Source organism: Halyomorpha halys, unplaced genomic scaffold (genome assembly GCF_000696795.3).
Source record: "Halyomorpha halys isolate HHAL.00 unplaced genomic scaffold, Hhal_1.1 Scaffold170.1, whole genome shotgun sequence".
Classification (NCBI taxonomy): Eukaryota; Metazoa; Arthropoda; class Insecta; order Hemiptera; family Pentatomidae; genus Halyomorpha; species Halyomorpha halys.
Window position 1 is genome coordinate 734,600 of NW_027107231.1, and position 14,037 is coordinate 748,636.

General features: G+C 28.8%; 1 protein-coding gene and 1 long non-coding RNA gene across 7 annotated transcripts in view; one reads left to right on the forward strand and one right to left on the reverse strand.

Moving 5' to 3' along the window:
• bs (blistered) overlaps positions 1-14,037 on the forward strand; it is a 417,141-nt gene that overhangs the window by 139,196 nt on the left and 263,908 nt on the right. The gene's annotated exons all lie outside the window — the stretch shown is intronic.
• Positions 2,950-14,037, reverse strand: part of LOC106678971 (uncharacterized) — a 118,366-nt gene continuing 107,278 nt past the window's right edge. For both annotated transcript variants that reach the window (XR_001342871.2, XR_010842924.1), the window contains exons 4-5: positions 11,689-11,877; positions 2,950-3,057 (exon numbers count right to left, since the gene is read on the reverse strand). This is a non-coding gene — a long non-coding RNA (uncharacterized lncRNA). The remainder of the gene's footprint in view (positions 3,058-11,688; positions 11,878-14,037) is intronic.

Here is a 14,037-nt window from a genome sequence, read left to right on the forward strand (position 1 = left end):
TATATTTTAACGTATTACATTAACGGTAGAATTTTTTCTGTGATCACAAAACAAGTAGTATCTCATATTAGGTCAATATTGATCTCAAAAGGGTTATTATTTACATAATCAGTTTAATATTGTTATTACTCATTACACGTCAAAGATCATAAATAGTTTGTTGGAAGAATTCTGTTGTTAGAAACTTCGAACTTACGTTTTTTTCTTCATTCATTCTAATATTATGTGCAAGTATTTATTTTTTGTTAATGAAATAAAATATTATTTATTATGCTATACTTTAAAATCTATTTTTTTTAAAATTATAGTCGGGACAATTTTTTTCTCCATTCCAAGTACTTTCTGTACAAGAGTACACTAGCTCTAAATACTGTATGTAAAAATATTTAAACTAGAATTGTTTTAATTATAACATTTTCGTAAGATCCTAATTAAAAATATTAAATCCTTTTAGTCAAATATTAAAAAAAAATCTAATATTTTTCTCATTTCAGGACAATATTTTGACTATAGATCTTCTTTTGAAAGAAAACTTCAATCTAATAACCTGTCGGTTGTTTCACTTCTTGTGATTTGGAACAAATATATTCATTTTAAACTGAAAACTTAAAAGAAAAATCAAATTTCTTATGTTAAAATGTCAATTTTTCAAATAAAAATCTATTATTATTATCTCTAGTTGTTTAACACTAAACGTATGAATAGTATAGAACAAAGTAAAGAGTATGTAATAACAATTATTACCCGATTATTTATGTAGTTAATACTTTTTATTTAATATTGTCCTGGTATGTAATACCTTGTTTTGGTCACAGAAAATGTTCTGTAAATTTAAGAAAAAATAAACCTAGATAGTACATATTAAACTACATTTTTAATCTCATGAAACCCTCAAACTTGGTGTGAAATTAAGCAACAAACAAACTAGCATGGTTTGCCGTTGTTAAGAAATCATCAATGAATGATACCCCATCAATGAAAATACATTTAAAGAGTTATTCACTGATTCATTAAAAAAGAGCTAAAACTCGTTTTAAAAAAAATTGCTTCTGTCTGGGTCATTAAAAAAATGATGCCCAACTCTCTCACTTTCTAAAATTAAAAAGTGGTCAGTGGAAATCACGTCAATTGAATATATGTTTGGATAAAACATGTATAAACATAGTAATTCATTTTATTCTTTGATTTACTCCATGAATGGATCCTTCTACCCTTACACAACTTATTTATGCTCGGCAACAGTTCTATTCTTTCAAAGGCAAGTATCAAATATTCCATGTGTCTTGTGCCATGAAAGGGTTTCGTCAATAATCTTTTTAAAAGATCGTCAACCATTCAACCAATTGGTATTTATTTCTCATTATTTAGCTCTTTTTTTGTCTTTCATTGTGACATTCCTTCGAGACCCTAAAGACATTGTGCTAAAACTTAATTAATATTAAGACAGGAGGTCAGAGTTTTATATATGAAAAGTTTGATTCTTGTACTGTACCCATAATTTAAAATCGTGTTATGCTTAAAAGATATCTGTTATGGACCAGTTTTGACGATTTTGATACTCCGATAGACATGTGTATTCGTTACCAAACTGTTGAAGAAATCTTAAGCGGATTTTTCTGATCCGATTATCATAGTATCCTCTTAGTGAGAAAGACCAAACGGTGAATCCGCGTTCTAAATCTACTGATTATTGCCTTTCTATCTGTCAAATTTGTATTTTATTCTACCGTTTTGGTCCTAAAACCGAATCGTATAATAATTATCGATATTAATCAACACAATAGTGTTGGAGGCAATATTCAATCAATGAAATTGATGTAAAATATTTTTTCTTTTGTACCTCAGAAGACTATAGGTTAATGTTATAACAGAAAATAACCTACGTTAGTAAATTTTATATGATGTTATATAGCCCTGATGAGGGCTAGAAATTCTGACCGAAACGTTGGTTAAGTTACTTCAACTTATTTGTGTTATATTTAGACCGCACCCCAACCATTTTCTCCTCGTATATACCTTTTTTAGATTACTACTTATTTTGTGTTTAACGTCAATTATTTTACTACAAACGTTATATTAAAATTATAATTTTCTTTCAATCTAGTCTGTTCGGTAACAATAATTATATTAATGTTCTTTGTTTATTCTGGGGTTGATCCCTTTAGAATAATATTACAGGCGTCTAGCCTTAGGGTAAAATACGAACTAAAAATTAAATTATAAACCATAAATCATAAAATATAATGAAAATAATGAATTAGAAAAGATAAAAATGAAGAACAATTATTAACAGAATATATAAAATAAAATTAGAAAGCCTATACTACTTTAGGATGTAATAAAACAGATCCAATGCTTGTTTACGGAAAATTTAATGCGCAAAGCTAAGACGAGTAGGGTATTCTTAAAGGAGGATAATATTCTCTTTATAGACAGGTGATCTTGTTGAACAACCAAAATCATTGAATTTTTCTTTGTTTTCATTCAATCACATGCGCTACTTTTTATCAAAGCATCTAAGCAATTTATTAGTTATGTTGTGATTTATAGAAATTATAAAAAAAAAAAAAAATGTTACTAGAAACTGTGACTGTAAAAAAACATGTAAAACTTAAAATATATCCTGTCAGAGTTTATTTTTAGACGACAATCAGCTACTGAAATCGCCTAAATCGATTATTATTGAGTTGAAAACCTATCTTCTGATTTATTATGAGGTTTAGTATGTGACGTCGTGATAAAAGTTATGGAGGGGGTCATGCGTTATGCTCTCTGGGTCTTTCTTAACATGTCAAGCTATAGCTTCTTCTTTCGAGAGTTTTCCCTCCTTATCTGCCTTAAGCCAGGTCTTTAATTAAACCCAACTGTTTTTATCGATATCCATGATACCAGTATGAATACCGGTTTAGGTGACCTAAAAGAGGATAGTAGGAGAAGGAAAAATAAATGTCAAAAATCTCTTTTAATTTATTGATTACAAGAAAATTTCAGTTTCTGTGAATTGGAGGCGTGGATTCAGCTCGGTCCTTCTTGACTCGTGTGTTGTCTTCGTATGACCTGAAACACAAACAATTGTTTTAATTAAAATATAAATTACAGTTTTACTGTTGTATTTAGTGCATCATCTTGCAGTGCACGTTAAAAAGAAGTTTGTTTTTCTTTTCTTCTTATTTATCGTTTTTGAGGTAATTTTTTAAGACTTGTCTGATATTCCTCAATTCCACTTTATAACTTCCTATCTGAATCTGAAAAAAAAAATAAAATCACGAATAAATAATAATAAAAACAACGCTTAGCTATACCGGAGGTTCAATGCCGTCAACGCAGGTAATCGTAACATTATTACTAATACCCGCCAAAAGTTCAATATAGGCAGTCTCTATTAAAGTATCCCACCTTTTAACTTCTTTGATGAAATAATTGAAGAGTCCTTAATTGTTTGGTGATTCTACTTATATCCAATCCAACCCACTTATTTTTCAACTGAGTTCCTGATTATAAAACTGCTTTTTCGAAAGTTAAAGTCAAAATTTAAGTACAAAATGTTGAGATAATTAACTTGGCCATGTAAAATCAAAGTCTTAAGGACGTGTTTGCTATAACGTGCATTTTCTGATTCTAAAAATATATTTTAAAAGAGCGAAAGGCTCGTTATTTATGATTCCATATCATTGTGTTAGTTAATCCAAGGACATATTTAAAAAATGAAAAAGTAAGATAAATAAATATATATGCACATAAACATAAATAAATAATCTTCATAATGATATACTAGAAATGTTACAAAATTATTAGATAAATATAAAAAAAAATTGCAATGTGTTGCCATATGTTGGCACAGCAGACAAGGTGAGTGACTAACCCACATCGTGGGCGTCAATCATTCTCAATCGGTATATTTAAATACACCTTTCCCATTATGGTTGTCAAAATAGGTGCCCATTTTTCGACCACTGCTTTTATCTTTCTCATTCCAGAACGTGAGGGTAATGGTTAGTCTCTGTTAAAAAATAAGAAATTCCCATCGTTGTTTACTTTAATGTCTAATTTTCTTTTGTGCACTTAACCGTAGGATTATGTTTCTTTGGCAAGTTTAAAATACATTGTATTAATTATTATTATTATCTTTTCAACATTGTTCTCTAATATTATTGGAACTAAAACTATAATTTCTTTCTCAATTGAGATGCGTTTAATGGTTAAAAAAACTATATATACCTAATTTATTTTGAGTTTCCCTTTCTGAAACTGTGGTCCATTCTCACAAGCTTCAGAATAGAATTTATAGATAGCCAAAAGAAACCTGAGAAATTCCCATGGCTCTCAGATTAGGCCTAGCCCAGGATATTAGGACAGAAAATTCTTTTATTTAGTACCATAAAATAATATTAATAATAATACTGTTTTATTTGCAAAACTATTTTTATTTCAGTTTGGGTTTCGATATTATATTTGTATCTTATTGGCTAATGACTGTTAAAATAATAATAATTATTTTTCTAGATTTCGAAAATTTTACCGGTTGTTGGTTGAACGTGAAATTAAATTAGAAATTTGATTGCAAATGGAAATTTCATATGTAAAGCAACGAATTTGAAGCACCTTTCTCGAGTTTTATGTTCAGATGAGCATTATCTAGAATTTATAACTATTATAATAATAAGTTAATCTATCCTGAACATTTAGGTAAGTGTAAGATATTTCGGTTCTCTCCTGTATTCATTAATTTGCAATTTTCCTCCATATTCCTTCTGTAATTCTAAAAAGATTTTGTCATTCCTGGTTAATGAAAATGAGGCATCATATTTTCTTTATATTCTATTTAATAATTAATAATAAACGGACCATAACCAGCCAAACTACTTGAGCCTAAATTCTATTTGTTCTATTAAGCAATTTTTTAAAATTTAATTTAACTCGTAATAATAATGAAATTTTAAAAAATATATATATTTTTTTATCTCTAATTATTTCTGGTTAGACAACGTTTTATTCTCTTCAAACAATCGCTTTAAAGATAAGAATATTAAATACCAATAGCGGTCCAATATTTTTCCACGTGACCTCCCAAGAGGCGGGGGATTGATCGAGACCATTTGTAAGATCCATCCAATATATTTATTGTGTAAACCCGACGAGCATCTATCTTGGGATATTGGCTCCTAAATATAAAGGGCAGCTCGGTACTGAAGATGTGCCGGTAGCCGGGCGATCAATCTCTAGCTCTCGGCTGCAATTTGTTATTTCGCCCCCCTCGGCTATGCAGGATATTTAATAAGGCTCTTGGCGACGTGACTCCCATCCTGTACCGTTCTGTCGGATAGCTCTTTAGCAGCTCAAAGGCCAGGCTGGGTATCTTCTGTATCTTACCGATAGATATACTTATCTAAAAAAAATATTACCGTTTTTTAAATTCCTTTAAGTTCTAATCTGTTGTATTATTTTTGTATATAAGTACTTAAATATTGTTAAGTTAGAATGCAACTAAGAATTATACCCTTGGCTTGAATTGAATAAATACTATATTAAAGTCACAATGGTATATGATTACGATTGCTACCATATTAATTTTTTTTTCAAATTAATTAAAAATATTGGTTTGTTCTAACCCTTATAAATATTTTGCTCTATTACTATTTAATTGGATAACGCTATTAGAACATAAATCTGTCTTGACTGCGGAGGAGATAAGTCCACTAGAACAGTTTCTAGACAAACAAGATTAAAAAATGGGGCTTACATACAATTAGTTTTTTTTAAATTTATTATTTAAATTCAGTTAAATTAAGTTCTTATATTAAAGAACATATGCTTGTATAAGGCGCTTGATAATTTTTTTAATTTTATTTAACATCCTTATGTACTCCAACTTAGGTAAGGAAAAACGGATCATCCAATATTTTACCAATTTCAAAGTTCTGATTTATTCTTAGGATCTGCCACGAAATATAAGTCAGCCCAATTCGAATCTGCACCGCTTCTGAAACGACGGCTTAGTACACTCGGCCATCCATGGCCTCAAATAAACAAAACTAAAACAAACAAGTTTAAAAGCACAAATGTTTCAATTTCTCTTTTCTTAAAACATTTTCTTAGACTTAAATCCCTTTACCTACCAAACGAAAAAAAAACCTTTCGGTTGATAAAATAACCAACTCCAAACTTAACATTTTTCAGAATTGTATTTTCGATAATATTTCGCGCTATAGAATTCTGAACTTTTTATCTTTTAAATATAAGGCAAAAATATTAATATATAACCATTCGCCAAAATTTCCAATATGCTCTTGAAAAATTATCCAATCCTATATAATATAGAATCAATATTGAAAATACAAACTAATTTTATGGAGTTAGTCGTTCTATAAACTGAAATGCTCATAAAATCAAATAACAAAAAATGAAAAATATGTTCACCAAATTTAAAAAGATATTGAAGTACTTGTCGGCATGATGGCCTCGATATGTTTCAGAAGTCTCTTAAATAGATATTTTTGGGCTAAGACCTCGAAACCTGCTCTTGACTAACATCTATATGTTTTCATAGTTTCATTAAAATAGATTTCACTTACTAAGAACAACGAGGCGCATTCTGTCTACGGTACAACAATGAAGACACCAAGAACAGAACGAAATTAAAAAAAAAAATTCGTCCAAGGGTTGAAGTTCTAGGTTATATAGTTAAGAGAGGAAGTACCCAGTAGATTGATTATTAGTGGGGGGGGGACTAGGCCGTTGTTTTTTCTTATTTTTATAAATAATTATTTTTTACCTAGATGTTACTGTGCTCCTCGAACCTATGTAGCGTTGTCCAAATTCGTTTCAAGGAACTGCCTCTTAAAACGTAAATGAATATTAACATGAAGCAAAGGTGGAAATCGAATCAGTACTTGGCCAAACCAAAATTAAAGATATCAGTAATGGCGATCAAAGGTTCAGTGGGAGAGAAAAAATATAAAGCTATTTCATTTCCACTATACCAAAAAAAAGATTACACCATATGGTAATTCTATAATACAAAAAAAATTTACTATTTATTATTACACTTCTTGGTTAAAACGTTTATTTAGTTGGTCGTTATTAAGTTCGCCCTTTGTTAACGTTGATTCCCGACTTAATTAAAAAAAAAAAAGAAGGAGATAAATAAATAAATCTGTACTACTACAACCCATGAAAGGTCAGAGGTTCAGTACTTTCTATGGAAATACTGTTACTACTAGATCAACGGTTGTGCAAAGAGTTGATTTAATCAGAACCACGCTTGAATTTGAACCCGGGTCCTTGGAGTTAGCACAGTGCCTTACCACTTTGTTTAACCTTTGGAAATTGTAATTTTTAAAAATTAATGTTATGAACAATTTATTATTATTGTTATTAATGTGTTTAGTGTTGTTCCTATATATTTATTTTTATTTAGTTAAAATATATAAATTCGTTAAATCGAATGTTGAACTAAGAAATGGCCTGTGGAAACTAATATTTCCGTAAATGTTCGTTTCTATCTCAGTTTGTGGCAGAAAAACTGTTTATAATGATGTTATATTGTTACCTTATTTGTTAGGGTACGACCAGAACATTAATTAGCAATCTTCCCCACTCTGCTGCGTCCTGTTGTCCATAAATTGTTTTGTTTTGCCATTAAAAAAAAAAGGAGGAAGAAAACGAAAAAAGTCTGATAATGAAGCGGTCTGAATTCCGGAGATCCTGTCACAATAAATTGGATTTTTACGAAAAACAGAGCAAACAAACGCCAGATATACTAGATGTCCAGTTTTAGTGAAGGTCCGAATTTTTTACTAGGCCCCAACTATTTTGAATTCGTTTGGAATTCCATTCCAAAGCAGAGCGTGCGGAATGTGGTACCGGTTGAATGGCATTCTCTTTATCAATTAAATATTTATCTCGCTTAATAAGTTGCATTTTAGCAAGATAAACCTTGGGCGGTGTCTAGATAACCTAGATATGCGTTGGCTACTATGTACTCTTGTGAAATAGTTTCGGTCAAACTGATTTTCTATTTCAATACGCACGATATCTTTGATTATAAATGTAGAGGTTGTTTCTATTTTTATTTCCACTTACCTATAAATGGAATTTAAATTAAGGGGGAAATATTGCAATTTTACAAAATTTCGAATTTGAGTTATGTACGAAAATGCACGTTTTGAGGTACACTGAGACCCGAAATTATCTGTGTGAGTTTGTTTGAACAACCTAGCTCAAAAACAAAAAGCATTTAAAATTGCATATTTAAGGTAGGTATATCTATGAGATTTGACAGCATATTTTTCGATAAAATCGGCTTACTGGAAGTGCCACTTTGTTTAACTGATTTTTCATATTTTTGGAATTTTCTAAAAACAACTCTAACTATTTTGATTAAAGTTGATTTATCAGTATAAAACTAAATTATCTTTTTGATCAGCAAGGTCTTATCCTCAGTGAAATAATTTAACAGGACTTAAATGTCGAATTTTCAAATAATCTAGCTCTAAGTATATGATTAATTTGATAAATGAATAAAGGAGAAATCGAGACAGCTGTTCAGAAACAGCGGAGGGTTCCCGATTCCAAACATATAGTCGACGGCTTTGCTATATTTTTTTAAAATGTTATGTTCTTGGTGGAAATATAGTTGATATTAGTTAATCGCACCTCGATAAACCCTAAAATACTATTTTTTTATTGCAACATTAAAATAAATCTTTATTTAAATTATGAGGAAGATGGTCAGGAATGCGGTCACTAGAAAAAAAATGGTTAACAATTTTTATGTTAACAATTAACAAATAATTGTAACCTATTTTTTGTTTTCGTGTGACCGCACCCCTGACTAACTATAATTTGAATTAATGCGGTCATTATTTACATGTATATAATAAAAATTTATTGTATGAAATTTTCGCCTTCTAGGATGGTAACTGAAAGTTGTGTGATGCGCGCACCGCTTTTATTTTTGAAATCCCTTCCCATAATTATCACAGTACAGATTTATTCTTTTTTTCGAAAACCAGGTGTTTTTTTAGGATCGGTGAAATTTTCGATATCCAAAAGCAATAAAAAATTCTATAACTATTCTCATTTGATCTAACGATTCATCTGATTCTTGATTACACAATAATTACAACATTAATCTGTTTTAATATTTTTTTACTTCTACAACGCGATTTCTTGATTAAAATTCTTTCACAAAATTTTGATTATCTAGAATATCTTTCAAATCCAGATGGTAATTGTACATCCCTTAATGTTATTATTCCTCTTAAGACAAGGGTGGAGCCCCGTTAGTTCCTGGAAGGGAGAGCTCTAGCGAAATTTACTGGCTTCCGATGCTGAATTCCTGCGTTCTTTCTCTTTCTCCTCCGTTCTCTTCTTTGCTGGAACGGTTGTAATACAACCTTAGATAGCTTGTATACATACCTGCTTATGATTCTTATGAGCTCTGTAGGCACTCAAATTGTCATTTTAGTCGTACTTAACTATTATGTATACATTCTTCTGAATCGTTTTCTGACAAGTTTTTTACAGGTGCTTATTGGAGGTAAATGTATGGATTTTTATATCGTACCCAGGTTGATGTGAAATATTCTTGCATTACGTGTTTTAAAAAAATGAATATCTTAGTTATACTCGTCACCGGATCATCCGCAAATAATCATTGCACTCAATATTCTATTAGGAGTTAAATTTGTAAAAATCTAAAATCTAGGGTTAGAACATCTCTTTATGAGCGTTATTTTAGAGTAATTTTTATCTGGCTGCGTTGTATGTTTTTGAAATTACTTATTTCTTAAAGATTATTTTTAAAATAATATACGTTATATATAGTAACATATTTTAATTTAAAAAAAAAAAAAACACTACCTTTTTTTTTATTTGTAATCCATTTTAAATAATTATTTTTAAAATAAGTTCATATGTGTTAATGAACAAGTATTCCGAGGGTTTCAGAAAGAATTCAACTCATTCCCTATTTTCTATATTTCCTTATATCATTAATAATAAAAAAATAAAAAAATCTAGAACTGAGAAAATATCATTTTTTTTTATTATTATAATTTTAAACCGAGTCCACTGATATGTTTAGTTTTAATCTCCGTTCTATGCAAACATTAAATTAAATTTATATATCATAAACATTTGGTTAGTTAGGGGTCCTAACATTTGGTTCTGTCCTTATTTGTAGCTCTACGTTATAAATCGTATAAAGATAAAAATAAAATGTGTCTTAAGTGAACATATTTTAATGTGCTGCATACGAATGCTCCTTTCCGTTGCAGTAACTTGCAATTAGATGCTTGTTTCTCCCGTGTTTGGTAGCGTACAGAAATGTTTTATGTGTGTAGTTATACATCTTCAATCCTTCTGGAATATATTAATGATATTAGAAAATCATTTATAAAATTAACGTGTACTACAGGCGGACCTTATTATTTATTATAATTTTCGCCTGTAAAAACGGATGTTGCTCATTAAAAAAATTCTAAATATTGTTAAGTTCATATTTAATTGATCTTTTTCGAATATAACTTACATTGCAGTATCTATCTGACTTTTTTGAATTATTTTAATACATTTTTGGTTACTTTTTCTTCCTAAGATAGTTTTTTCTTTTTTTTTAAAGATTTTGTAAAAATTTTGATTATGGTTTGTGATGCATTGTTTTCTATACACATCTTGTATGAATTTGATAATCTTGTTTCTTAGAAACATCCCTTTAAACTTTCATCGATTTTTTTCTGTAATTTTAATGACGTAAAAAAAAAAAAACGATATTAATAAGATGATTTGTTTAGCGATCTTGGAAATAGAAAAATAAATAGCTTATGTAATTTATAAAAAAAAGTCCATTAAACCTGAGTGACATTGTTACGTGAATAGAAAATGAAAACTACCTTTTTTTTCTTTTCTAAAATATTCAAACCTCGTCTACATATCGAAACGAAATAAAACTGATTTTGATTGAATTTACAATATTATTGGAGTTATTGTCATACATTTGTTCACAAGTCAGTTGGAAAATGTTTTCTCAAAAATCTTTATGTATTTCTCATTTTCTTTCAATTTTAAAGTAATTCAAAAAAAACTTGCGAATCCAGGTTAAAAGCGGTTTTGTTGACACTAAATCAAGGAAAGTCTAAAATTATTGGCTGTTATTATTTATGTCATTTTTATGATTTCGTTACGCAAACATGGCGTTCTTGCCCATCAGGTATAATAAACTTTTTATGTCTGAGCTAATATTGCGGTATTAAATTCTAAGCTATAAAGATTATGTAACTATAAATTTTCTATATTTATAGTTCTTCTGGAATATTGGCCATTGACATAGTCTCAGTGATTACAAACATTTTTAAAATTATGCATAATTCACAACATAATAAAAAATACTGATAATTTTTTCATTGTATAATTATAAGTAAATATTTTGAATCGAACATTTAAAAAATTTAAAAGCCAATTTGGATATACCGGAGATGTCAGATCTATTTTTGAAACCAGTTAAGAAATTATGAACCTGCTTAATTGATAAATCATCTTGCCGCCTTCTATCTTTTTTTTTTTTTTTAATTGTCATTTGGATTCATATCTTATTTTTACCCCTAAACAAAACTTAAATTGAATATTAAAATTTTTACAACTTAATAGCGAGATATTTGATATGTGTATAATACATTTCTGAATTACTTTTTGATTTACGACTGTCTCTTAATTGTACCCTTCCGCTGTGGGGCATAACATCCTCCATTATATCCACTAATTTACATTAAAGCTTAAATAACAGAGTTGTTTGAGCAGTTGGATTTATGTAGTATCTCTTGATGATTTTTTTCAATCAGTGTCTTCTACCATCTTCTTTTTGTTCTCCTTCGCCACCTGTAATCAAATAATAAAATTAGTTTGGTCAAGCTTTAATAAATTATTGAAAGCAATAATAGTTAATTATAAGTGTGCTATTTATGAATACGTTTGATTTATGAGGTTTCTTGATTGTGTGGTTGAAGTATAATTAAGAAATTTGGAATATAATTTTTCTATTAATTTCGAAGTGCGTTTAAGATTGACAGGATAAAAAAAAAATCGTGTTCATTTTTTTTGTGTTGTCCAATTAATTGAATAATAATGTGAATAAAATAAAAGCATGAGCAATTTGTATTACTGTTAAAATTTGTTGTTGTTTTTTTAGAATATAATATTTTTGTATATTATAGTTTTCCTTTTTTCTGAAAAAAAAAATTAATCTTGCTCACTAATTTTAAAAAAATTACAATATTATTTTTGCTTTGTTGGATTTTACCACTAACATATTTGCACTTTCATTAAAACTATATTCCGATGTAATATACCTTAATTGCATCATGCAGTTTTTTTTTTCAATAGCTTCCAGTTTTCTTTTTCCCTATAATTAGAAATGTTAAACAGACGATAAAAAGAATTTCCTTTACTTCTTTTATTCGATATTTTCTTATTATTTCAAGCGCATTGAAGGAACCTATGAATTATAAATGGAACGTTTATATTTTATTGTAATTTTATTCCCCATCGATCCCATTAATATACTTAGTCAGAACGGAACTGCTACTGTTCAACTTGATGGATGGGAGTGCATAGGTTCCCTGAACACTACCAACTGCATATCCGTAGTTAATTAAGTGGATTTATTTAATTTGTTGAAAGAAAAAAAAGTTTGGTGTTTATCTTTATGATACATCCAGTAAATAAGATGTATTTAACAATGATAATATTTTTTAAATAGTTGTGATCCTACCGATTCGTTGTTCAGTCCATAACTATGTTTCTATACTCTGGACCAAGACGCTCTTTTTCGTAAAAAAATAATTTCACTTATTCAATCAAAGTTGAACTCTACTCTGACTCTACTTCTTCAGTGAAGAATTTACTTAAACGTCCTTTTTTACTTTGCTGTAATAATAATATGCTTTATAATTATAATTCCGATAAGTTCAGAGTTAAATAATAATAAAAATAATAATCTTTATTTATTCTGGGATTGATCTCTTTAGAATAATATACAGGCGGCAAAATTAGGCTTTAGAGCCTTAGAGTAAAGATGAAATTACAAAACTTTTAAAAATGAAATAAAACAATGAATTTGAAAAGATACAAATAAACAACAATAATTAACAGATTATATAAAAAAATGACAGAACAAATTAAATAAAACCACATGTCATATCATAAAACATAAGATGACTTCTGTTAAAAAAAAAAGAAAAAAAAATATAAAAAATCAAATACAATTAAACTAAAAAATAATAAACGGAAAGATACAATTTCTGCTAATTTACATATTTACAGAAAATATATAAAGCTTTTATGAAACTTTAAATTGTTATTCTTCCGGAATTGGGTGGATAGAAGGTTGTCGAAGATACGAAGATTTGAAGATTGGAAGGGTATAAGAACTACGAATAAAGGAGGGAATAGAATTCCATAGGGAAGAGGAACGGATGAGGAAAGATCTACCAAAGGCTGTGATGCCATGGGCAGAGAAATATAAGTTTAATGATTTAAAAAAAATTACTTTAGATTTAACCAGACTTCACAAAAAATCTATGAATTTTTATTTTATTTGTTTAAATTCCTCACCATATAAGTCTTTGATTAATAGTTTATAGTTTGATAATTAATAGTAGTTCAATATCTAAATGATAAATTAGTGTTGTAATGTGCAATTATCAATTCTGAGTTCCTGGCGTAGCATTGGGGACACGTTTTCAGAACTAAATTCCTTTCAAAAAAATTTCATCTGGATTCCGGAATCGAACGCACGTGCCTTAAAGTTTAGCTCTTATGTCATTAATTTCAACACAGGCATATTTGTTTATACATCGACTGTTTCAACAAGAAAGCAGAAAGTCTTAATTCAGTTGCTAAACGAAAGAGTTAAAAATTCTTTTTTAAAAGAATTGTTATTTTTAATGGAAACGGTTCCTAAGCTATTTAATTATATTTATTTCATGACGTACTTGGTTAATACATAATCGATTTTTATCAATATATATAATCGATATA